Here is a 10,073-nt window from a genome sequence, read left to right on the forward strand (position 1 = left end):
AGGCGGTACAGGGGCGCATGACAGATTACGAGCCTGGCAGCAGCAACTTGGACAGGAGGACGTTCAGCTTCTGCACCGTCGGGTGCGTGCTCGCAAACTGTTGTCTCTTGGAAACGGATTCCAAGAAAGACTGCTGACGGAATCCGTGAAGAGGAGTAGCAGGAGAAGGAGCATCTGAACGAGCGGAATATGCCAACAAGCGACAACAGTGGCCCATGACAGATTACGGGCCTGGCAGCAGCATGAGGAGTCGGTACGGGGGCCCATGGCAGATTACGGGCCTGGCAGCAGCTATGGGAGGCCCGTAATCTGCCAGCACCCTATGACAAAAAATGGAACCCACCAGCAGTGTGAGGAGACCTGAAAGTGGCACATGGCAGAGTGTGGCGATGGAGACAGCAGCAATGGGAGGCCGTACAGGGACCCATGAGAGACTCTGGACCTGGCAGCAGCATGAGGAGGCGGTATAGGGGCCCATGGCAGATTAGGGGCCTGGCAGCAGCTATGGGAGGCCCGTAATCTGCCAGCACCCTATGACAAAAAATGGAACACACCAGCAGTGTGAGGAGACCTGAAAGTGGCACATGGCAGAGTGTGGCGATGGAGGCAGCAGCAATGGGAGGCCGTACAGGGACCCATGAGAGACTCTGGACTTGGCAGCAGCATGAGGAGGCGGTATAGGGGCCCATGGCAGATTAGGGGCCTGGCAGCAGCTATGGGAGGCCCGTAATCTGCCAGCACCCTATGACAAAAAATGGAACACACCAGCAGTGTGAGGAGACCTGAAAGTGGCACATGTTTGGGGCATGATTCATGGCGGATTTAGTCAGTTGTGTCAGGAACTGGTGGTTTGAAATCCAGACTAATCCACGCCTGATTCATTTTCACAAACGTGAGTCTCTCCACACTTTGGGTGGACAGTCGTGTCCTCCGCGGAGTTGCAATACCTCCTGCCGCACTAAACACGCGCTCCGATGCCACGCTACTGGCCGGGCATGACAGCCTTTCAAGGGCAAATTCAGCTAGTTGGGGCCAAAGGTCAAGTTTCGTTGCCCAGTAGTCAAGGGGATTGTCTACCTCGGTTGGCAGGGTGCTGTCCAAGTAGGCCTAAGCCTGTTGTTTGAGGTCCTGCTCCAGGTCCACCTGATGCTGCTGCTGCTGCTGCGGCTGGTTAGTAGTTTCCTCACTGCGCTGGTGAAGAAAGCTACTCATCATCGACTGCAGACTGAGGCAGCCGCTGCTGGTGGAGCTGCCACTGCTCCTACCACCCCACCCCTCCCCTGCTGCCATGGCAGCGGAACACGAGCGCACAGGGCCCACAGTGTCTGAGGATGGACGTTGGCGCAGACAGGCAGAGACCAGCTGACTACATAGGTGTTTTTTATAGTACGTTATTTTGGCCTCCCTCTCAGCAGGTGTGAAAAAGGCCACCATTTTTGAACGGTAGCGAGGGTCCAACAAGGTGGACAGCCAAAAGTCATCCCTCTGTCTGATGGTTATTATTCGGCTGTCGCTACGCAAGCAACCGAGCATGCTATGGGCCATTTGTGCCAAGGAATGCGAGGGACTCCCTGCCTCCATCTCCACAGCATACTGCCACGGTGCGTCTAGGTCCTCTGTCTCCTCTTCCTCCTCCTCTACCAGATGCTCCTGCTCCTCCACTCCTGTCCGCTGAGTGGAAAAACCACCTATTTCACTCAATAATTCCTGAGCACCAATGTCCTCCTCTACCTCCTCCTCTTCTTCCAGTCCTGCCCCCACAGGGGCCATGTGGCGTTGAGATCTGTGCGCCACGTCTACCGCACCCTGACCAGCCATTGTTAACAGCATTTGTTCCAGGACGTGCAACAGAGGAATGACGTCGTTCATCCCATAGTCCTGCCGACTCACGAATAGCGTGGCCTCCTCAAAGGGCCTGAGCAAGCGCAGGTGTCACGCATGAGCTGCCAATGGCTGACATCTAAGTTACACAGGGAGTACCTTTATCTGCTTTTAACATCAGGAAATCTGTGATGGCCTTTTGCTGTTCGTAAAGGCGGTCTAACATATGTAGGGTTGAATTCCACCTTGTTGCAACGTCACAGCATGAGGAGTCGGTATAGGGGCCCATGGCAGATTAGGGGCCTGGCAGCAGTTATGGGAGGCCCATAATCTGCCAGCACCCTATGACAAAAAATGGAACACACCAGCAGTGTGAGGAGACCTGAAAGTGGCACATGGCAGAGTGTGGCGATGGAGACAGCAGCAATGGGAGGCCGTACAGGGACCCATGAGAGACTCTGGACCTGGCAGCAGCATGAGGAGGCGGTATATAGGGGCCTACGGCAGATTAGGGGCCTGGCAGCAGCTATAGGAGGCCCGTAATCTGCCAGCACCCTATGTCAAAAAATTTAACACACCAGCAGTGTGAAGAGACCTGAAAGTGGCACATGGCAGCAGAGTGTGGCGATGGAGACAGCAGCAATGGGAGGCCGTACAGGGACCCATGAGAGACTCTAGACTTGGCAGCAGCATGAGGAGGCGGTATATAGGGGCCCATGGCAGATTAGGGGCCTGGCAGCAGCTATGTGAGGCCCGTAATCTGCCTGCACCCTATGTCAAAAAATTAAACACACCAGCAGTGTGAAGAGACCTGAAAGTGGCACATGGCATGAGAGACTCTGGACCTGGCAGCAGCAGGAGGAGGCGGTATAGGGGCCCATGGCTGATTAGGGGCCTGGCAGCAGCTATGTGAGGCCCGTTATCTTGCAGCACCCTATGTCAAAAAATTTAACACACCAGCAGTGTGAAGAGACCTGAAAGTGGCACATGGCAGCAGAGTGTGGCGATGGAGACAGCAGCAATGGGAGGCCGTACAGGGACCCATGAGAGACTCTGGACCTGGCAGCAGCAGGAGGAGGCGGTATATAGGGGCCCATGGCAGATTAGGGGCCTGGCAGCAGCTATGTGAGGCCCGTAATCTGCCTGCACCCTATGTCAAAAAATTTAACACACCAGCAGTGTGAAGAGACCTGAAAGTGGCACATGGCAGCAGAGTGTGGCGATGGAGACAGCAGCAATGGGAGGCCGTACAGGGACCCATGAGAGACTCTGGACCTGGCAGCAGCAGGAGGAGGCGGTATATAGGGGCCCATGGCAGATTAGGGGCCTGGCAGCAGCTATGTGAGGCCCGTAATCTGCCTGCACCCTATGTCAAAAAATTTAACACACCAGCAGTGTGAAGAGACCTGAAAGTGGCACATGGCAGCAGAGTGTGGCGATGGAGACAGCAGCAATGGGAGGCCGTACAGGGACCCATGACAGACTCTAGACTTGGCAGCAGCATGAGGAGGCGGTATATAGGGGCCCATGGCAGATTAGGGGCCTGGCAGCAGCTATGTGAGGCCCGTAATCTGCCTGCACCCTATGTCAAAAAATTTAACACACCAGCAGTGTGAAGAGACCTGAAAGTGGCACATGGCAGCAGAGTGTGGCGATGGAGACAGCAGCAATGGGAGGCCGTACAGGGACCATGACAGACTCTGGACTTGGCAGCAGCATGAGGAGGCGGTATATAGGGGCCCATGGCAGATTAGGGGCCTGGCAGCAGCTATGTGAGGCCCGTTATCTTGCAGCACCCTATGTCAAAAAATTTAACACACCAGCAGTGTGAAGAGACCTGAAAGTGGCACATGGCATGAGAGACTCTGGACCTGGCAGCAGCAGGAGGAGGCGGTATAGGGGCCCATGGCTGATTAGGGGACTGGCAGCAGCTATGTGAGGCCCGTTATCTTGCAGCACCCTATGTCAAAAAATTTAACACACCAGCAGTGTGAAGAGACCTGAAAGTGGCACATGGCAGCAGAGTGTGGCGATGGAGACAGCAGCAATGGGAGGCCGTACAGGGACCATGACAGACTCTGGACTTGGCAGCAGCATGAGGAGGCGGTATATAGGGGCCCATGGCAGATTAGGGGCCTGGCAGCAGCTATGTGAGGCCCGTTATCTTGCAGCACCCTATGTCAAAAAATTTAACACACCAGCAGTGTGAAGAGACCTGAAAGTGGCACATGGCAGCAGAGTGTGGCGATGGAGACAGCAGCAATGGGAGGCCGTACAGGGACCCATGAGAGACTCTGGACCTGGCAGCAGCAGGAGGAGGCGGTATATAGGGGCCCATGGCAGATTAGGGGCCTGGCAGCAGCTATGTGAGGCCCGTAATCTGCCTGCACCCTATGTCAAAAAATTTAACACACCAGCAGTGTGAAGAGACCTGAAAGTGGCACATGGCAGCAGAGTGTGGCGATGGAGACAGCAGCAATGGGAGGCCGTACAGGGACCATGACAGACTCTGGACTTGGCAGCAGCATGAGGAGGCGGTATATAGGGGCCCATGGCAGATTAGGGGCCTGGCAGCAGCTATGTGAGGCCCGTTATCTTGCAGCACCCTATGTCAAAAAATTTAACACACCAGCAGTGTGAAGAGACCTGAAAGTGGCACATGGCAGCAGAGTGTGGCGATGGAGACAGCAGCAATGGGAGGCCGTACAGGGACCCATGAGAGACTCTGGACCTGGCAGCAGCAGGAGGAGGTGGTATATAGGGGCCCATGGCAGATTAGGGGCCTGGCAGCAGCTATGTGAGGCCCGTAATCTGCCTGCACCCTATGTCAAAAAATTTAACACACCAGCAGTGTGAAGAGACCTGAAAGTGGCACATGGCAGCAGAGTGTGGCGATGGAGACAGCAGCAATGGGAGGCCGTACAGGGACCATGACAGACTCTGGACTTGGCAGCAGCATGAGGAGGCGGTATATAGGGGCCCATGGCAGATTAGGGGCCTGGCAGCAGCTATGTGAGGCCCGTAATCTGCCTGCACCCTATGTCAAAAAATTTAACACACCAGCAGTGTGAAGAGACCTGAAAGTGGCACATGGCAGCAGAGTGTGGCGATGGAGACAGCAGCAATGGGAGGCCGTACAGGGACCATGACAGACTCTGGACTTGGCAGCAGCATGAGGAGGCGGTATATAGGGGCCCATGGCAGATTAGGGGCCTGGCAGCAGCTATGTGAGGCCCGTTATCTTGCAGCACCCTATGTCAAAAAATTTAACACACCAGCAGTGTGAAGAGACCTGAAAGTGGCACATGGCAGCAGAGTGTGGCGATGGAGACAGCAGCAATGGGAGGCCGTACAGGGACCCATGACAGACTCTAGACTTGGCAGCAGCATGAGGAGGCGGTATATAGGGGCCCATGGCAGATTAGGGGCCTGGCAGCAGCTATGTGAGGCCCGTAATCTGCCTGCACCCTATGTCAAAAAATTTAACACACCAGCAGTGTGAAGAGACCTGAAAGTGGCACATGGCAGCAGAGTGTGGCGATGGAGACAGCAGCAATGGGAGGCCGTACAGGGACCATGACAGACTCTGGACTTGGCAGCAGCATGAGGAGGCGGTATATAGGGGCCCATGGCAGATTAGGGGCCTGGCAGCAGCTATGTGAGGCCCGTTATCTTGCAGCACCCTATGTCAAAAAATTTAACACACCAGCAGTGTGAAGAGACCTGAAAGTGGCACATGGCAGCAGAGTGTGGCGATGGAGACAGCAGCAATGGGAGGCCGTACAGGGACCCATGAGAGACTCTGGACCTGGCAGCAGCAGGAGGAGGTGGTATATAGGGGCCCATGGCAGATTAGGGGCCTGGCAGCAGCTATGTGAGGCCCGTAATCTGCCTGCACCCTATGTCAAAAAATTTAACACACCAGCAGTGTGAAGAGACCTGAAAGTGGCACATGGCAGCAGAGTGTGGCGATGGAGACAGCAGCAATGGGAGGCCGTACAGGGACCATGACAGACTCTGGACTTGGCAGCAGCATGAGGAGGCGGTATATAGGGGCCCATGGCAGATTAGGGGCCTGGCAGCAGCTATGTGAGGCCCGTAATCTGCCTGCACCCTATGTCAAAAAATTTAACACACCAGCAGTGTGAAGAGACCTGAAAGTGGCACATGGCAGCAGAGTGTGGCGATGGAGACAGCAGCAATGGGAGGCCGTACAGGGACCATGACAGACTCTGGACTTGGCAGCAGCATGAGGAGGCGGTATATAGGGGCCCATGGCAGATTAGGGGCCTGGCAGCAGCTATGTGAGGCCCGTTATCTTGCAGCACCCTATGTCAAAAAATTTAACACACCAGCAGTGTGAAGAGACCTGAAAGTGGCACATGGCAGCAGAGTGTGGCGATGGAGACAGCAGCAATGGGAGGCCGTACAGGGACCCATGAGAGACTCTGGACCTGGCAGCAGCAGGAGGAGGTGGTATATAGGGGCCCATGGCAGATTAGGGGCCTGGCAGCAGCTATGTGAGGCCCGTAATCTGCCTGCACCCTATGTCAAAAAATTTAACACACCAGCAGTGTGAAGAGACCTGAAAGTGGCACATGGCAGCAGAGTGTGGCGATGGAGACAGCAGCAATGGGAGGCCGTACAGGGACCATGACAGACTCTGGACTTGGCAGCAGCATGAGGAGGCGGTATATAGGGGCCCATGGCAGATTAGGGGCCTGGCAGCAGCTATGTGAGGCCCGTAATCTGCCTGCACCCTATGTCAAAAAATTTAACACACCAGCAGTGTGAAGAGACCTGAAAGTGGCACATGGCAGCAGAGTGTGGCGATGGAGACAGCAGCAATGGGAGGCCGTACAGGGACCATGACAGACTCTGGACTTGGCAGCAGCATGAGGAGGCGGTATATAGGGGCCCATGGCAGATTAGGGGCCTGGCAGCAGCTATGTGAGGCCCGTTATCTTGCAGCACCCTATGTCAAAAAATTTAACACACCAGCAGTGTGAAGAGACCTGAAAGTGGCACATGGCAGCAGAGTGTGGCGATGGAGACAGCAGCAATGGGAGGCCGTACAGGGACCCATGACAGACTCTAGACTTGGCAGCAGCATGAGGAGGCGGTATATAGGGGCCCATGGCAGATTAGGGGCCTGGCAGCAGCTATGTGAGGCCCGTAATCTGCCTGCACCCTATGTCAAAAAATTTAACACACCAGCAGTGTGAAGAGACCTGAAAGTGGCACATGGCAGCAGAGTGTGGCGATGGAGACAGCAGCAATGGGAGGCCGTACAGGGACCATGACAGACTCTGGACTTGGCAGCAGCATGAGGAGGCGGTATATAGGGGCCCATGGCAGATTAGGGGCCTGGCAGCAGCTATGTGAGGCCCGTTATCTTGCAGCACCCTATGTCAAAAAATTTAACACACCAGCAGTGTGAAGAGACCTGAAAGTGGCACATGGCAGCAGAGTGTGGCGATGGAGACAGCAGCAATGGGAGGCCGTACAGGGACCCATGAGAGACTCTGGACCTGGCAGCAGCAGGAGGAGGTGGTATATAGGGGCCCATGGCAGATTAGGGGCCTGGCAGCAGCTATGTGAGGCCCGTAATCTGCCTGCACCCTATGTCAAAAAATTTAACACACCAGCAGTGTGAAGAGACCTGAAAGTGGCACATGGCAGCAGAGTGTGGCGATGGAGACAGCAGCAATGGGAGGCCGTACAGGGACCATGACAGACTCTGGACTTGGCAGCAGCATGAGGAGGCGGTATATAGGGGCCCATGGCAGATTAGGGGCCTGGCAGCAGCTATGTGAGGCCCGTAATCTGCCTGCACCCTATGTCAAAAAATTTAACACACCAGCAGTGTGAAGAGACCTGAAAGTGGCACATGGCAGCAGAGTGTGGCGATGGAGACAGCAGCAATGGGAGGCCGTACAGGGACCATGACAGACTCTGGACTTGGCAGCAGCATGAGGAGGCGGTATATAGGGGCCCATGGCAGATTAGGGGCCTGGCAGCAGCTATGTGAGGCCCGTTATCTTGCAGCACCCTATGTCAAAAAATTTAACACACCAGCAGTGTGAAGAGACCTGAAAGTGGCACATGGCAGCAGAGTGTGGCGATGGAGACAGCAGCAATGGGAGGCCGTACAGGGACCCATGAGAGACTCTGGACCTGGCAGCAGCAGGAGGAGGCGGTATATAGGGGCCCATGGCAGATTAGGGGCCTGGCAGCAGCTATGTGAGGCCCGTAATCTGCCTGCACCCTATGTCAAAAAATTTAACACACCAGCAGTGTGAAGAGACCTGAAAGTGGCACATGGCAGCAGAGTGTGGCGATGGAGACAGCAGCAATGGGAGGCCGTACAGGGACCATGACAGACTCTGGACTTGGCAGCAGCATGAGGAGGCGGTATATAGGGGCCCATGGCAGATTAGGGGCCTGGCAGCAGCTATGTGAGGCCCGTTATCTTGCAGCACCCTATGTCAAAAAATTTAACACACCAGCAGTGTGAAGAGACCTGAAAGTGGCACATGGCAGCAGAGTGTGGCGATGGAGACAGCAGCAATGGGAGGCCGTACAGGGACCCATGAGAGACTCTGGACCTGGCAGCAGCAGGAGGAGGCGGTATATAGGGGCCCATGGCAGATTAGGGGCCTGGCAGCAGCTATGTGAGGCCCGTAATCTGCCTGCACCCTATGTCAAAAAATTTAACACACCAGCAGTGTGAAGAGACCTGAAAGTGGCACATGGCAGCAGAGTGTGGCGATGGAGACAGCAGCAATGGGAGGCCGTACAGGGACCCATGAGAGACTCTGGACCTGGCAGCAGCAGGAGGAGGCGGTATATAGGGGCCCATGGCAGATTAGGGGCCTGGCAGCAGCTATGTGAGGCCCGTAATCTGCCTGCACCCTATGTCAAAAAATTTAACACACCAGCAGTGTGAAGAGACCTGAAAGTGGCACATGGCAGCAGAGTGTGGCGATGGAGACAGCAGCAATGGGAGGCCGTACAGGGACCATGACAGACTCTGGACTTGGCAGCAGCATGAGGAGGCGGTATATAGGGGCCCATGGCAGATTAGGGGCCTGGCAGCAGCTATGTGAGGCCCGTAATCTGCCTGCACCCTATGTCAAAAAATTTAACACACCAGCAGTGTGAAGAGACCTGAAAGTGGCACATGGCAGCAGAGTGTGGCGATGGAGACAGCAGCAATGGGAGGCCGTACAGGGACCATGACAGACTCTGGACTTGGCAGCAGCATGAGGAGGCGGTATATAGGGGCCCATGGCAGATTAGGGGCCTGGCAGCAGCTATGTGAGGCCCGTTATCTTGCAGCACCCTATGTCAAAAAATTTAACACACCAGCAGTGTGAAGAGACCTGAAAGTGGCACATGGCAGCAGAGTGTGGCGATGGAGACAGCAGCAATGGGAGGCCGTACAGGGACCCATGACAGACTCTAGACTTGGCAGCAGCATGAGGAGGCGGTATATAGGGGCCCATGGCAGATTAGGGGCCTGGCAGCAGCTATGTGAGGCCCGTAATCTGCCTGCACCCTATGTCAAAAAATTTAACACACCAGCAGTGTGAAGAGACCTGAAAGTGGCACATGGCAGCAGAGTGTGGCGATGGAGACAGCAGCAATGGGAGGCCGTACAGGGACCATGACAGACTCTGGACTTGGCAGCAGCATGAGGAGGCGGTATATAGGGGCCCATGGCAGATTAGGGGCCTGGCAGCAGCTATGTGAGGCCCGTTATCTTGCAGCACCCTATGTCAAAAAATTTAACACACCAGCAGTGTGAAGAGACCTGAAAGTGGCACATGGCAGCAGAGTGTGGCGATGGAGACAGCAGCAATGGGAGGCCGTACAGGGACCCATGAGAGACTCTGGACCTGGCAGCAGCAGGAGGAGGCGGTATATAGGGGCCCATGGCAGATTAGGGGCCTGGCAGCAGCTATGTGAGGCCCGTAATCTGCCTGCACCCTATGTCAAAAAATTTAACACACCAGCAGTGTGAAGAGACCTGAAAGTGGCACATGGCAGCAGAGTGTGGCGATGGAGACAGCAGCAATGGGAGGCCGTACAGGGACCATGACAGACTCTGGACTTGGCAGCAGCATGAGGAGGCGGTATATAGGGGCCCATGGCAGATTAGGGGCCTGGCAGCAGCTATGTGAGGCCCGTTATCTTGCAGCACCCTATGTCAAAAAATTTAACACACCAGCAGTGTGAAGAGACCTGAA

Source organism: Staurois parvus, unplaced genomic scaffold (genome assembly GCF_062004578.1).
Source record: "Staurois parvus isolate SC_StPar_1 unplaced genomic scaffold, SC_StPar_1.0 ptg000333l, whole genome shotgun sequence".
Taxonomy (NCBI): Eukaryota; Metazoa; Chordata; class Amphibia; order Anura; family Ranidae; genus Staurois; species Staurois parvus.